The 17,767-nt window shown below is 26.7% G+C and overlaps 1 long non-coding RNA gene across 1 annotated transcript; it reads right to left on the minus strand.

Moving 5' to 3' along the window:
• Positions 1-14,756: 14,756 nt before the first annotated feature.
• Positions 14,757-17,360, minus strand: LOC136076429 (uncharacterized). The gene is made up of 3 exons (XR_010636263.1): positions 17,327-17,360; positions 17,085-17,116; positions 14,757-14,819 (listed from the first exon to the last, which is right to left on the minus strand). It is a non-coding gene; the product is annotated as an uncharacterized LOC136076429 (long non-coding RNA).
• Between the last annotated feature and the right edge of the window lie 407 nt (positions 17,361-17,767).

A 17,767-nucleotide genomic window follows, 5' to 3' on the forward strand; every position in this document is an offset into this window, starting at 1 on the left:
TTAGATGGGAAAAATAGCTGGTGTCACAATACAGCTCCTGCTTAAGAAAAAGAATGGCGGAACTGCAGATAGCCGGCATGACGAAGACACAAATTGCCAAAAGTGTTGGGGTGTCATCCACGAACGGTTCAGCGGTACTGGACAAAATCACCATCGTCAAAGTTTAATGACAAGTTTCGTTCTGGTCGTCCGAAGGCTTTGTCACCAGCGTCAAAAAAAATCATCACCGAAACTATAAAAAATAAGTGGGGTTCATCTCCAGGTGCTTGCGCAAGAAAGCTGAACATGTCGCATCGATATCGGGAAAAAAATAAAATCGTATGAGAGTCAACTGTACGAAGATTCGTTCGCGAACAACCGTGGGGTAAAATTGCTTATAAACAGCCAAAAAATAAAGACGATCGCTTAAAGCTGTGCCAGTGGTTAGACGAAAACGGGTATCTGGACGATAACCATTTGGGGCGTATCAGAGGAGTCACATTCTTTGGACGGATGAGTCGCCCATCGAACTTTTCCGACTCCGAACCGACAAAATGTCCGCATTCGCACTGACGACAAAACTAAAATTATCCCGGCGCAGAAGCCAAAAATGGACTTAAAATTATGGTTGCCGGTGGAATGTCAGGGTATGGTTTGACAAAATTAATAATTGTCCCAGAAAAAGTTACGATCAATGCTGATTATTACATAAATAATATTCTTCCAGTTTATAAAGAAGCTTGTGTAGGAAAACAAGCCGGTAATGATGCTGACTGTCGCCAACTTGTGTTAGCCCTCAACATGTGTTGTTTCAGCAAGATGGTGCTCCAGCACATTCTGCGAAGAAGACCCAGGAATTTTGTCGTAAAAATTTTGCCGCCTTATCCTAAAAGGTCGGTGCCAGGTAACAGCCCTGACATGACCTGTATCGAACACTTGTGGGCAAAACTTCAAGACAGTGTGCTGCTTGAACCACGGCCAAAAAATAGGGAAGAACTGGTACGCCGTGTTCAAAAAACTTGGAAATCGATGGGTGGTGATTATCTGAAGGCTCTGGCGGAATCTCTGCCGAGTCGTGTTGCGGCTGTTTGAGCTGCAAATGGAGGACATACTAAGTACTAAGCATGAATTATATTTTTATTTTATTGGTGTATGTATGTGTGTTTAATAAATATGTATTGGTGTATGTATTGTTGTGTTTAATAAATATGTATTTCTTGCAAATCATTACTTGTTTTAAGTAATTTTCTACTAATTTCTAATTGCTTTGCTTTTTTAAAAACATTGAGCACACTATTTTGTAGAATACGCTTTAAAATTGTTTAAATATATATAATATATATATATATATATATATATATATATATAATATATATATATATATATATATATATATATATATACTAATATATATATTTATATATATATATAAATATATATATATATATATCTAATATTTATATATATATATAATATATATATATATATTTATGTATATATATATATATATATATATATGTATAAATATAAATATTTATATGTATATATATATATATATATATATAGATTTATTATATATATATACATATATATATAAATAGAATTAGCCTCACCATGTACTGATCCAAGATTTTGTAAACCTCTAAGCAAATTTGTGGGGTGCATCTTTTTTATCCACACCTTTATATGTATTATTACAAACAACAGCTTTTTATATTATAGTATGGCATAATTAAACTGTGATACATTTGATATAACCATAAAATGTATAAAACTTAATATTTGGGGTAGCAAATAGAATTAGCCTCATCAATAATTATTTTTAGTTTACTTGTATATTTTGATCTGGTGATACGCATTTTTGAGTTTTTATTATCATTTTAAGTTTAACAAAGGCTGTGAAATCATGGCTCATAAAGTTTTTAACATTTGGTTTTTGATACCTGAATTTGAAATGGAACGTGTTAAGCGTTTAACGAATGAAGTATTAGCAGTAATCAAAGCATGTAAAGATACAGACTTATCTAATCAGGAAATTATAAAGAAAATTAAAAGATCTACAAAAGTGGTTAATAATTACTTCAAGATTAGCGTTAATTATGGAGCGTATAAGGAAAGTGGTGGCAAACATAAAATTAATAATCATTCTAAACGAGTTATTAAACGTTGGCTGCTGCTAAGAACATGACTACATCTCAAATTCATATTGATTTACAAAATCCTGTAACTGTTTAACGTGTGAGACAAAGTTTACATGAAGATCCAAACACAGTTCAGAAAAGCATAAACCAAGACCAAAACTTACTGTTTGTCATAAAAGAAGTTAGATTACAATTTGCAAAAAAGTTTTTGCAGGAAGAGTGGCATCAAGTTCTCTTTGGTGATGAAAAAAAGTTCAAACTAGATGGTCCTGATGGCTATCAATATTACTGGCACGATCTTTGAAAAGAAAAAGAACTCAAATGAGTCGTAACTTTGGTTGTGGAACTATTATGGTTTGAGGGGCTTTTTTCTTTGCTGGAAAACAACCATTGGCATGTATTCCGAAAAAAAGACAATGCTGTATATTTATCGATTTAGTCGAATACGAATTTTAAAATCTTTATATCTTTTTATTTGATTTAACTTTTCAATCTTTAATTTTTGATTGTTCATTTAATAATATATGTAATATATAGGTATGTACTATTATAACTGTTACATAGCTTTTTGTTTACTCTCTTAAGGTTTTATACAATTCATAGCATGTCAGCATTATTTAGGCTCTTCAGTGGAGCTCTGTGATAAACCATAAGGATTTCTGGAGACACACTAATAACAAAAACAAAAGAAACAGAAATTATAGGTGAAGTTTGTGTATCTAAAGCCAGATTTTTTAATGCCTAAAGTCAAGAATATGATCACATCTCTATACTACTAATTACTTTGTATTAGTATAAGTAAATTGACTTAAAGCATAAAAGTCCGTCATCTAGAATCGTTTAAAAATTAGTGGCCCTAGGTGCAATAAGCTATTTTTAAATTGTATCTCAGGCCTCTAGCTTTATACCTAAGTTAGGTTTAACTACATAATAAACTGACAACAAAGATAGACATTACTTTGATTAAAAATATATTTAATCTTAGATTGTTTTCAATAAACTTACCTAGTGTTACTAACTTGCAATACTTGAACAAATATCAAAATTAACTAATAGTTCTGAGCAAAAATGTCAAATAAGTGTGTGAACTCCTTCAAAAGACCTTGGTCATCTGAACAAATATTTTCATGATTAAAAAAATACGCAGATGTTCCTGGCAAACACTTAAGGTATTCAATAACTTTTACCAGATTAGGTACACCAATGTTTTTTTATGAAAATGCTTGAATAATTGAATCCATTTGCCAACATAAGCGATTTGGATTTTCAATGAACCCTATTCTTCATTTTTTGACGCAAAAAATGTTTTTGCACTTGACATGATATTGACAAAAATTGATATTGACAAAGACTGTCAATATCAATTTTTTGTTGATAATCTGAACCATAAATATTATTTATAGCTTCAGCAGATAGTTTCAGTTCAATATTTGTAGAAAGACAAATACTAATTATGTTGTATCCCATTTTAAAGCTCCTTGGTGGAATTTTTACTGACTCAATATTTTAGAGGAACAACAGTTACTGTCTTAACTTATTTTACACTTTAAAGTATTCTTGATAAAATTTAAAGCTGTTTTACCTAAATAAGGTTTTCCTCAGCTTAATAAACTTAGTAAACCGACTTAATAAACACCCGGTTTGCTAAAACTTTGTAGTTTAGATTTGTTCCTAGTTGTTGAAAATGACTATAAATAGTCCCAAATTTAAATACGATTTTATAAAAAGCATTTCGAAAATTTCTTCAAACTTAGTACCTTAAAACTTTGGAGGTATGCATATAAACATATATGTGTATTCATACCTCTAAAGCATTTTTTATTGGGAACGGCTGTAAACATTAATCATTGATATAGTATAGAAATTTTGAATATGTCGCTTTTAAAACTTTTTAATTTGAATAATGAATATAATCAGAATGTTTTCCAATTGAATTAAAACCTAAGTTATAAGTAAAAAAGTTGCGGAAAAAACATTAGTTATAAAAAACAAATTATATGCCGTCTCCTTAAGTCTTTTCTTTTAATCGTTTAATCTCAAAAGTTTAAATTGTGGAGATAGAATAAGATAATTCTAATGTCGCGATGTATTAAACTTAACAATATAGTTTATATTAAAAAATTATGTGACTTTATATTGTTTAAGCACTTTCGACTATATATGTTTATAAACTTGATTTATCATTTAAAACTATGATATATCACTCAGTGGCGGACACAAAGGGTAAAGTGGTGGGGGAGGGGGGTTAAGAGTAACTAACCCCCATAAGAAATATCAAATATCAAAGTATTATTGAAAAATTTGTAAAAGAAAAAACAAAATACAAAAAATTATTCTGCAGCTAACTATTTACTTTTTTTAAAATGAAAAAACTTTAAAAACTTACGAAAAATAGTATATAGGTTTGGTTTTAATAGTAAATTTGTTTTTATAAATTTAATTTTAATTTGTAGTATAATTTATATAGGTGATGAATATGCTAAAACTATTCTTAAACATACCATAAAGATATTAAGTAAAAGACGTCAGAATAAAGAAAACTTTAATGCTATATTTATGACTGCATCAAAGTTACTGGAAGACTTAGGTTTAAAAATCAAGATTTCACGAATTACAGGAAAACAAACTAATCGCGCAAACCCCAATACCAATGATCTTCTAACTTACTATAAAGTCAATGTTTATTTAACGTTACTTGATAGCATACTTCTAGATTTACAGTTCAGATTTTCTGATGAAACCTTAAACTCTTTTGAATAAAATGTAGCAATACCAAGAAATTTATTAAACAAAACAAAGACAGAGTTAACAATAAACGTATATGAATTGCTTCTGTGAATAAAATATCATATTCATATCTATCCAATCAAAAAGAATACTCAAGCATTTACTTTTTGGTGATGATAGTAATTTAACTATAGAAAATCCTTTTGCATTTTGATTATATCTCGATTTCGGAAACTTTTTTTATTCATAATAGCTAACATATTTTTAAAACTTTTTATTTATATAATTATTATAACTATTAGTCCGTATGATTAGTTAGTAATAACGATAAATAGTATTTACATCGTTGCAAAAAATAAAAAATAAAAAAAAAGGAAAAGGAAGTCTGTGTGAATTAGGAAATAATGTAGGCTGAATTTCAATCTTTTGAATTGTTTCCTGGTTTCAATGTTATCCGGTAATCCAATTTGAAGCTTCAGTTCAAGTTTTAACTCTTTAAAAAAATATAAACTTATCGTCAATAGATGGTATTTTGTGCACCCATAACTAATATACTGAGTTTTATGAAAGGGCTTCCCAACATTAACACTGTTGATGAGAATGTCTAAGTAATGAAAGTTTCTTTATAATTCGAATTTTCAGAGCTAAAATGGAAAGACGCAATCAAAAAACAACAAGACCTACCTGAACGTGTACGGGAAGCATACAAGCAATGTAATGGTAATGTCTTCCCTTTAACTAAATGTATTTTGCAACTGCTTTGCACCCTTCCTGTTAGCGTTGCTTCGGGAGAACGAAGTTTCTCGATTTTAAAAAGACTTAAAACTTGGTTAAGATCCAATATAGGACAAGAACAATTAAATGGATTAGTTATGATGTATATCCATAGAGATTGTATCATAAATGTCAAAAAGATTATTAATAGTTTTGCATCTTCAAAAACTAGAAAGCTCAATTTTATATTGTTGCTTGTTAAATTTATAATAGTCTTTATTAATAAAAAGAATATACTAAAGATATTATTTTGTTGCACATTACAGGCAGGGCCAGATTTACCTATAGGCAGAAAAGACTGCAGTCTGTGTACCATGATTTTAGCGAGCTCAATTTTTAAATGGGATTTCGTTGAAAAAAAATTGTGGTGTTAAGAAGTGTTTAGGGCCCCGAAAACTTTCCTGCCTAGGGCCTTTGTTTTATTTTTGCTTTTAAAGAAACGCTGAGTTTTTAAAGAAACATTATTTGTTATTTGTTTTAAGTTTATTTGTTATTTGTTTATTTGTTGTTTGTTTATTTGTTATTTGTTTATTTGTTATTTGTTTATTTGTTATTTGTTTATTTGTTAATGTTTATTTGTTAATGTTTATTTGTTATTTGTTTATTTGTTATTAGAAACATTATATGTTATTTGTTTAAAGAAACATTATTTGTTAAATTATGTCATACTTTGTTAAACTTGTTAAACTACGTTATATTAGAGATATATTTGGAGATTGGAAAGTTTTCTTACCACTAGACACCAGAGAGTAGGAAGAAAATCTTTTCAACGCTATCTTAAACTAAATTACAATTCAATAATAGAATTCAGACTTCATCAAAAAATGTCTTGGTTTTGATGGTGACCGTGCAGTAGTTAAAACCCAGCTCAATTGGAAAGAACTCGTTTAAATCACAGAGATCTGGCTTGGAAAAATTAAAAGATTTGAAAACTCATTAATTTTGGAAGTTCATATTTCAGAAGTGTTTTTTAGGAATCGCTTTAAACATTAAACTTAATTTTTACATACCTTAAGACCAACAAATATAGTGATAATCTGGTTTACCACAAGTAGTCTGATAAATACGTAATATATCAGATTTGATAATTGGATAATCTGATGTCACGTGACAATCTGATTTATAACAATGATACATTTTTGTTGGACAGAATTTAAATTGAACATAAATCTTTTTGAACTGGTGTAATATTTTTATATTTATGGTGAGAGGCTCGTTGTATTTACTACAAGTAGTTTGGTAGTTTGTTTATAGATATGATACTGATATTTTGATATAACTTTGAATTAAAATACGACAATACAATAATGTAAACATATATCTCTGTATTTTCCTATTAAGTTTCTGCATTTTTCAGGTGTTTTAATGAAAATGAATTTATCGTATTGCTTAACAAACTACACTTTTTCAAAGGAAAAATGTTTTTTTTGTTGTTAATTTAATCACCTCCCCAATGTCGAGACAGCCACTAAAGTCAAGGAGCCTGGTTTTTCATTTTTTTAATGTGGTAACAAATCACTCTCAACTCTTTTAACTCCGAAACACAAAACTTGACGAACAAAAGTTGAGCGCGGTGTTTTCAAACATGTGGTATGGATCGAACTTGGAACTTCAAGCTAATGATCCAAGCGCTCTATTACTACACTACTACCGTCGTTGAAGTTTATGCGGTACAAAAAAAAATTAACAAAAATATTTATTTACTGACTGATCCGAGTATTATACATTATTGAATGAATGATGGACTTCCAATAATATTAGTTGGCTTGCTGTAAAACATCTTTTAAAATTGCACATTTTCTTTCTATATCTAATCAACTAAGGAATTTTTTAGTTTGGATTGGAAAAATAAAACTTATGAAACAGTAGCCGCGGCGCAGTGGGTAGAGTTATGGCGCACAATCAAGTGGTTCGATGCTAGCTCTGGTTAAACAATCTTGCGACACATGAAAGAAGGCGTGTACTTCCTGGTAAGATGCTTTTTCACGGTACTCTGTGATAGATTGCCAAGTTTATTCTTCTTTAAAAAGTCCATAAGCATCCTATTTAAAAACCTTTATTATATAGTATTACTGTAAAATCCCGATAAATATAACCCTCAAACTTCAGATAACTCAAAGTATTTTTAAATTTTCTTTAAATCTGGTTTTCATAAAAATCAATAACTCGAACCTTAACTTTAAGTCTAGCCATTTTCTTTGTCTTTTTATGGCATCGTAAGATTAGGGGTCTAATCTAGAAATTTTTACTAAATCTAAGAAAGACGATGATCTGTGCGCTGAATTTAAATAAGATTTTCCTATTATAAATATAGTTTATTCTGCGAAATGTTGTTTTTTAAAAAGTACTTTTATCTCATTTGGTTGAGAAGATGTTGTCCAAAGTTTTTAGCAAGCTGCACAACCTGCCCCAACAGAGTATTAATAAATAAACGAATATGCATGATATAAAACTTAAGCGTAAGTAAGCGTGCCTATAGTTTATAAATCTTCTATATATTTTGTGTGGTATTTAAAGCGCTTCAAGAAGTCCTCACGGTCTTGTCACAAAGTATCACTCTGTAAAAAAGCATATAGCGTAAGAGTATTTAACAAGGAAATTTATGCCTCCTTCCTTTACACTTTAATGATGTAAGAGAAAAAATTAAATAGCGAGAAACATAAATTGCTGTCAAATCAGCTTAACTTACCCCTGTTAGACTAAATGACACATTAGTTAGATATTAAAATGAACTGTCGGATGTAGGATTAAAAGACTAATTATAATTAAAATTCCTATAATTTGGTTAAATGATAACTCTTTAGGGATGTAGATAAAAAATGCATCAATGCATTCAATGCATCTAAGAGTGATTTTTTTTTTAAAACTTTTATGTTTAAAAATAGAAAAATGCTCATGCATCATACTTGATTGCTATCTAATCACTCTTTGCGGTTGATTGTTACCATTTTAACTACTTAATTTTCATTCATTAGATGTTTTGTCATGCAATGCGTAGTTATCAAGATTATTTAATTGCTCAAACTGACATTTTTACTTCAAGAATAATGTTAAAAATTTATTAAGATTAAATGGTACTTCTCTAGCAAAAATATTGAAAAATTAAATTCTAGTAGATGTCATGTTTGATAGAGGTTTAGATTGTAGTCATACTAATTTTAACACGTTTTGGAAAAAATTTTCAAAGCGCTTTGTCAACATCATATAATATTTGAGAAACTGAGGAACAAAAAGTGATTTTTTTTTTTCAAAAAAAAAATAAAGATACGAATTAATTTATAATCGGTTGTACTAGCCACCAGGCTAAAAATATTAGTTCTACAACAAATTACAAAAACTACTTCTAGAAAATTGCCCCTTAGCAACTATAACATTTAATTTTTAAATAAACAACCAGTGACCCAAAATAATTATGAAAGTTCACGCGTTTGAGTTTACATGCATTTTTTTTCTGTGAAACTTCTGTCAATTTTTCACTTAATTAAAAAAATCCAAAAAACCAAATTTTTTTACTTATTTAATGGTGAAGCACCTTAAAAATCATTATAAAAAAAGAACTTCAATTTTTTGAAGATCAAAAATACCACAGATGCTATATATCATAAAGAAGCAGAAGAGATAACCTAAGGTTTACGGGAATTGAAGAAGATGAAAACAAAACGTGGGAATTGAGTAAGGAAAAGATTCAAAATGTTTTAAAGACAAAACTTGGATTTAAAAGTTATGTTGAAATTGAACGGGCGCACAGGACAGGGAAAAAAAAGTAGCGATGGAAAAAAGTACAACAGAACCATAATAGTTAAATTTTTAAACTACAAAGACAAAAAAACTGCGTTGGATAACTATGTTCACTTAAAATTGTGGAACGATCGATTTTACGTAAATGAAGACTACAGTGAAAGAACTTTAGAATTGCGAAAACAGTTATTTAAAGAAGCAAAAGATTTGAGAGCCAAAGGTAAATATGCTAAAGTTGTATATAATTAACTTGTAACGCGCGACTTTTAAGAAATTCTTTTATTATAGAGTCATTTAGAGATATTTATCTTTATTATTTACTTTTAATTTTTATTGCTTTTAAATACAAAAATGGATTCAAGTCGCTCTAAAAATGTTGACATTTTTAATGATTTTATACTTAACAAAGAGTCCGATCCGGATCAAAGTTATTTTAGTGAAACAGATGCTTTACAAAGCAACTGCAGCTATTTTTATACTTTTGAAATAAAAGATTTTCTTGAGCGTGATAAATTTAATGCAATTCATATAAATATAGGAAGTTTAAAAAAAAAGTTTGAAAATCTTTGCAATAGTTTTGAGGAAAATCTAACTATTTTTAGTGTAATTTGCCTAACTGAAACCTGCTGTGGTTCTGCTGACTCAAATCTAGATAATAATTTTAAAATACCGGGCTATAATTTAATTTCATTAGGGCGGAAAGCAAACAAACGCGGCGGTGGTTTCATTATTTATGTAAAAGAAAACCTACAGTATATTGTTAGGCATGACATGAGTATTTCTGACGTCAATACAGAGGTTTTAACGATTGAAATATTAAGCAATAAAACTAAAAAATATTGTAATTAGCTGTTGTTATCGCCCACCTACTGGCGAAATTAATACATTTAGTTCATTTTACATGATGATATTGTAAAATCAACCACGAAAAGAAATTACTTTACATATTAGGTGATCTGAATTTAAATTGCTTTGAGTATCACGTCAAAAAAGACATTAATGGGTTTTATAATAGCCTATTTGAAAATGGAGCAGTTCCTCTAATAACTAAACCAACAAGAATTACTCAAACAACAACTTCCTTAATTGATAACATTATAACCAATAATATTTTTAATAATTCGCTTAAAAAAGGCATTATTAAAAGTGACATATCTGATCATTTCCCTATTTTCTTTTCAATAGATATTTATGCGAATATTTTATTTAATGAAAAAAAAGCCATTCAAAAAACGACTTTTTCATAATAAAAACCTAGAGTCTTTTAAATATCAACTTTCTTTAGTTAATTGGGAGATTATTAACTTTTCTGAAGATATTAATTTAATATACAAATCTTTTTTTTAAATTTTTTATGAAATTTGACATCAATTTTCTCAAAGTAAAAATTAATTACAAACATAGAAAAATTAAATCGCCATGGATTACTAAAGGTATTCTAAAATCATCTAAAATTAAACAAAAACTTTATATTAAATATTTAAAATTGAAAACAACTGAGAGTAGGACCAATTATAAAAATTACGTAAGTCTATTTGAACGCCTAAGGAAAGTTCAAAATTAATATATTACACTAATTTACTTGAAAAATACAATTTAAACTCTAAACGCACTTGGCAACAAATAGACGAAATTACGGGTAACACTAAAAAAACATCGCAATCTTTGCCCTCAGTTATTAAAGTAGATGATAATTTAATTCTTGATCAAAAAACAATTGCTTCCGAATTTAATAAATATTTTGTATCTGTAGGACAAAACCTAGCCGAAATAATTCCAAACCCTAAATAATCATTTAAGGCAACATATGACCCTCTAAAAACTCGTATCTAAATTTTTTTGATTTGTCTTTTGAAGAGTTTGAAAGTGCTTATAAATTTTTAAAGTCAATTTTAGCAAATATAGTTTTTAAATAAAAATTTTAAATCTAAAAAAAATTTTAATTAAAAAAAAAAATTTTAATTAATTTTAAAAAAAATTAATTTAAAAAAGTTAATTTTAAAAAAAAATTATTTAAAAAAAAAATTAATTTTAAAAAAATTTTAAAAATTTAAAAAAAAAATTTTTAATTTTAAATAAAAATTTTAGTCAAATAAAGCAGTTGGTCCAGATGATGTCAATGGGAACGTTATTATAAACTGTTTTGACGTTTTAAAAGACATACTTTTCCAAATTTTCAAATGCTCTATTATTCAGGGAGTTTTTCCTATGATTTAAAAATAGCAAAAATTATTCCTATATATAAAGAAGGAGAAAAAAGTAATGTTAAACACTATCGTCCAATTTTATCCTCTCTGTTTTTTGAAAATTTTAGAAAGAATTTTGTACAACAGAATATACAATCACCTTTTATCAAACAAATTATTATATAACATGCAATACGGATTTAAGAAAATCCAAATTGACATTGGGAGTATTTATTGATTTAGCGAAAGCGTTTAAAATACCATTAATCATAAAATTCTTCCTAAAAAATTAAAATGTTGGGTATAACAGGCAATGTTTTAAAATAGTTAAAAAGTTGTTAAACTAATCGCACACAATTTGTTTACGCCGATGAAACATTATGATCAAATTTGTTAAATAATACATGTAAAGTTCCTCAAGGATCCATATTAGGACCTCTTCTTTTCCTTATTTATATTAATGACTTATACAAAGCCTGGGATTTAAAAACAATTATGTTTGCTGATGACACCAATTTATTTATGTCAGACAAAAGCATTCCTACTTTATTTAGTTGCTTGAACATTGAGTTAATCAAAATATCTGACTGGTTTAAGACTAACAAATTATCTCTTAACATTAATAAAACTAAATGGGTTCTTTTCCATTCTCTTATCAAAAAAATAAACTGCCAATTAACATGCCTCATCTTGTTATTGACAATATACAAATTAAACAAGTAACAGTAACGAACTTTCTAGGTGTTTGTATAAATGAAAATCTTACATGGAAAAGTCACATTAAAAACTTATAAAGTAAAATTTCAAAAAGTATAGGAATATTGTACAAAGCAAGAAATGTTTTAAATAAAAGTACTTTAGTACAATTATATCACTCATTTATTCATTGTCACAAAAACTATGCAAACATTGCTTGGGGTAGTGCAAAGAAAATTAAACTTAAACTTCTTTATTGTCAGCAGAAGCATGTAGCACGTATCATATATTTTTTAAGACTGTTATACTCATGCCAACGATCTATTGTTTGAAATGAAAGTTTTTAATACATATGAGCTTAACATTCTTTGTTTTATGTTTAAATATGAAACCAATTCATCCCTTATTTCTTTCCATAATTTGTATTAATCTAAAGGTAAAAATAAACAAATTTTGCGGAATGATAATTTTATTAGGCAGCCCTTTTTTCAAACAAATCTTTTTAAATTTTGTATTCTTATGGAATAAAATAGTTTTAAAAAATTTTACTAAGGGTTTTATTCATCAAGGAACTAAAGAACTCATTTTTATAACCGAAGATGTAACAATATACTTTAATATTTTTTTTTATTTTAGTGATCTTCCTTTTTACCCCCGATTTAACTATTGATTTATAAAAATTTTATATTCATCATTAACAACTGTAATAGAAAATAATGTATCTTGAATTTGTAACGGAATATTTTAAGTTTCTTACTTCGTTAACTTATTTTTTATCTTGTAAATATCTTATAAATTTTAACACGATCATTTCTTAGCGGTACTCGACGATAAGACCGTATGGTCTTCTACGAGTTCCCGCGTTATTTTATTATTTAATAAAGATTATTATTTTTATATATATATATATATATATATATATATATATATATATATGTTTTTATTATTATATATTTGTATTTTAAATATTGTAACGAAAACTTTATTTATAATGTAATATAAAGAACAAAAAAAAAAAAAAAAATAAACTACTTAGTTTACAAAAATGCCATGTAACTTTTATGAAAAAATTTTGTACCGAAATGCCTTGAAAGTGTTATAAATAATTTGAGTGTATTACATCATGATATAGCTACATTTTGTGCTAATTGTAAATTGTCATAACTTTAAAAATTTCCAGCGAATATAAATTTTTTAAGATTATTTGATTATTTTAATGTAAAATTGAGTACTTTTAAAAGTTTTTATTATATTATACTGAATTATCATTATAGTGAAAATTGCGATCTAATGATCATAATTTTTTTTTCTTTTAAGTAGAAACTTCAATAATAATCAATTAAAAAAATCAAAGCGAATACTTTGCTCTCAATGCCTTGATATATCGAGGTAATAAAATTTTTTGAATGGGTTATGTATAGGTTCTTTTAGTAATGTCTAAAATTTCCCGCCTTTTAAGAATATTTTAAAGTGCTAAAAAAATTCGAATTTTAAATCGAATTTCCAATACTTCTAAAAGTAAAATTTTTTTTCGCTTAAAACAATTTTTGAAAGAAACAGAGGAAGAAAAAAAGTAAATTTGCATTCATTTAAATTTCATTTATTTGACAATAAAAAAATTAACTTACACAAACTAACGTTACGAAAATTAACATAAATTACAATTTAAAGTATATTTTAGCTTATAAATGAATTATAAGTTTAAAATCTTTTTTGTTAATTTTTTATTTAATCATTTTTAAATTTATCTACATGATATATTAATGGACGTGCCTAGAGTCAAACTAACCTTCACTTTATAAAAATCTAAAATTTTTCTGCTTTGATAATTTTTAAATTATTAAAACATTATTTTATTCATATTTTTTGTATAACTTAAACACTTATACTTAGGGGTTATCAATAAAGCGCGAATGCTTTGTTTTCGACCTCATCCTCCCCGCATTTTGAGTACATCCGCTTTTAAACCACCCACCCAACAATTATGTATATCTTTTTTATTTGTGTCTTTCTTTTATAATTGACCCCCTCCCCCTCCATCTCATATACGCCATTTGCAAACCCTATTTCCACTCAGAGCTTTATAGACGATCCCTTTATACTTTATAGACGATTCGTTTTTCATATTTTAGATAATACTAAAAATATTTATATATATATATATATATATATATATATATATATATATATATATATATATATATATATATATATATATATATATATATATATATATATATATATATATATATATATATATATTTATTTATATATATATATATATGTATATAAATATAAAATCCTCTTTTTAACGCTTAAATTAAGGGTCAAAATATACAATAGGGTGGTGCTAAAGTTCTTTTTTTAATTGACGGGATAACCCCTATCAAAAAAAAGGACATGAATTTATTTAGAATAAAAATTTTGCAAAATATATAATAATAATTCGTTACGCTTTCAAAATATCGAAAAAAGGACATAGCCAGATAGTTTAAAAGTTTAATATATTTAAGTTGTAGATTTTCTCAAAGTTTGTCTCTATGTATTTCCAAAGTTATCTTTATATATTTCCAATGTCCTAAAAAAAAAGAAAATTATCAAAAACATATTGAGCATTATATAATACAATAAGTAATGGAGAAGCAAGAAAGTCTCAATGCAATTAATCAATAGTCTTATATATTAAGGTGTTAAGCAGGATAAAAAATGGTTATTTTTGGTAAAATTTTGAAAAATACTAAATTGAATATTTTAAATTCTTTAATCTATCTATTTTAAGATGCCTTTTCCAAAAAGCCTAAAATCTTAATTTAAATCAAATTTGCATTTTTTAAATGGCCTTAGCAACGCTTTTTCTCCGAAATCTTTTAAACCAAAAAGCTCAAGACGTTGGACTTCACTTTAAATATTATATGAGGCTATAAGCTGTAAGTTTACGTTTATGTTGCCATATAATTACAATATACTACTTTTTAAAACTTGTTTTAGCTTTTTTGCAACTTTTTTTCTCGCTAAATCTTAATTTTTCAGAAATAACCTTTCCTCGAAAATAGAAAATGGGCTGGAATTTTGCAGATTTAAAGATTAACATTTTAGGAATGTTGTCTATGAAGCAAAATTTTTTAATTCTTTTAAAACTCATTTTTATCATGTTTTGGTGCTAAACTTCCTTCATTTTTTATATCTTAAAGTTTGAATGTCAACCTGGTAAAATTAAATATGTTAAAAAAAATTCTATTTCACAGGCAACATTTTAAATACATTAAAGAATTCATGTTCAAATTTTTAAACTAGTTTTTAAACTTAATTTTTGAATTAGTTATATTAGATAAGAGAATAGGCTGTTTTGGGGGTAAAATGACACTAATTATGCGCATAAACAATGACGTCATCACTAAAAAATTTTTAAGTCTATTGATACTAATACTTCTCAATTTTTTGTTAAAAAAGTTGCTTTTACCACCTTAACATTTAACTAAGCAAAACTAATAGGAAAAGTAAAAACATTTAAATTGATCTATATTATTTTAAATCATTTTACTCTTGCTAATGGTTTTGATTAGATTAGATTATAAAAACAATTTAATAAAACAATGAAGAGTTCAATATCGTCTGTATACAAGGAAAATGTCTAAAAACATCATTTTGAGATATTGAATAAGTTATTAAGTTTTAAAAAAACTCATTAATCACTGATTTATTAAATTTGCGTGGTAATAAAACGATAGAGAATTTAAAATACTAAATAGTGGTATAACTCCATACTGCTAAAATGGAAAAATCAATTAATTAAGATAACTTTTTCCGTTTTGATGACCAATGTTAGCAAATGATGACACCGGGTCTCCCTTAATCAACTTAAAACATTACACTTGTTTCTCTTAAGTTAAATGCCATCATGATGGCTGTTGATACAATACGTGACATACTTAGGGGCATGGCAATGGGGTATACATCACGTATTCTTCGTACAGCCGCATAACACAAATCTTAACATAACCGAAAAAACTTACGGTACTTAGGGAATAAATTAACTAAAATAAAACATTCAACGCGTAAAAACTTCATGAATACATGAAACACATTTGATGTGAACACAGTAACATATCCAAACATATAATGCGCAAAGACTTCGTGGAAAAACGAGGCATATTTAACACTATTAAATATAGGAATGCAGTGTTGTATTTATGCACTAAAAATATAGAAATGTAGTGTTTAAAATATAGAAATGCTTTATTTATGCACTATTAAATTGCTATATTTAACACTATTAAATATAGCAATGCAGTGTTTTATTTATAAAATAAAAATTTTAAATTAAACAACTTATTCATTCCGTTAAAAATATACAATTGTTCTTAATTTAGAAAATATACGAATTTTAAGAAATAAGTTTTTATTTCTTCATGAAAAAATAATTTACTTTGCTGTTACTGTACTTTATAAGAAAAATATTTCAACATATAATTTCTTATATAAGCTTAATATAATGTAAACAACTTAATATAATATAAATAACCGAAGAACTGTCACTGACTGATATCACAAGTAATTCATGAAGGATTAAATTACTTAAAAAGCAATACTGAAATATTGGTAAGCTCGATAGAAAACTGAAACAAGTCTTTTAACAAATATTATTTGAAAGTAAATAATAAAATTAATTCACTTTTTAAAAGAGAAAATATTTTTTTAAAAAAAACAACAACATTTTATTAAATAAATAAACAATGAAAAACACAAACAAAGCATTAGGTTTTTAGCATAAAACATAAAAATCATTTTTTTCGTTAACTGCGAAGATGCAATATAACTTGCAATTTAAAAAATAGATATGAACCTTAAGCTTTATTGATGCTCCAATCTTTTAAACTAATAATACAAAAAATAATTATTCTTAAAAACAAAGCCGAAACCGAAAAACTTTAACATAGATTTTTAAATTATTAAACATTTCTATTAGCATTTCTACATAAATTTTAACATTTCTACATAAAATTAACATAGATTTTTAAATTATTAAACACTTTTACATAAAACTTTAACGATTCAAATGATAATTTAAGATTAAACGATACTAACTTGTATATAGCGTATGATACTTATTAGTTTGTTGTAATTGATGTAAAAGACTTATAATCTAAGAACGCGTTTAGTTAAAAATAAAAAGTGTATTAAAAATATAAAGCGGGCTGCATATTTTAAAACCTTATAAAGGATCAGAATAGGCGCAATCTGATTGCTTTGATTTTAGAAAAATTTGATTTTTCTTTCAAATTTTGTGCATTTAAGTAGTTATCCTTTAACAAAATTTTACAATTCAAAAATCCGTTTTTTTCAAAATATTTTCTTAAAAAATAAAAATTTTGAAAAAGTAGTTTGTTTTTCTAACGGTTTTGATACCTCTGTTATGACATAAATAACAGTTTTAATAACTTTGATTATCGTAAAAAAAAATATTACCTTTGTAACAAACTATAAAGCAGATGACGAAATTTGACTATGCTGCGATTTAGTAACTTA

Source organism: Hydra vulgaris, chromosome 02, assembly GCF_038396675.1.
Source record: "Hydra vulgaris chromosome 02, alternate assembly HydraT2T_AEP".
Classification (NCBI taxonomy): domain Eukaryota; kingdom Metazoa; phylum Cnidaria; class Hydrozoa; order Anthoathecata; family Hydridae; genus Hydra; species Hydra vulgaris.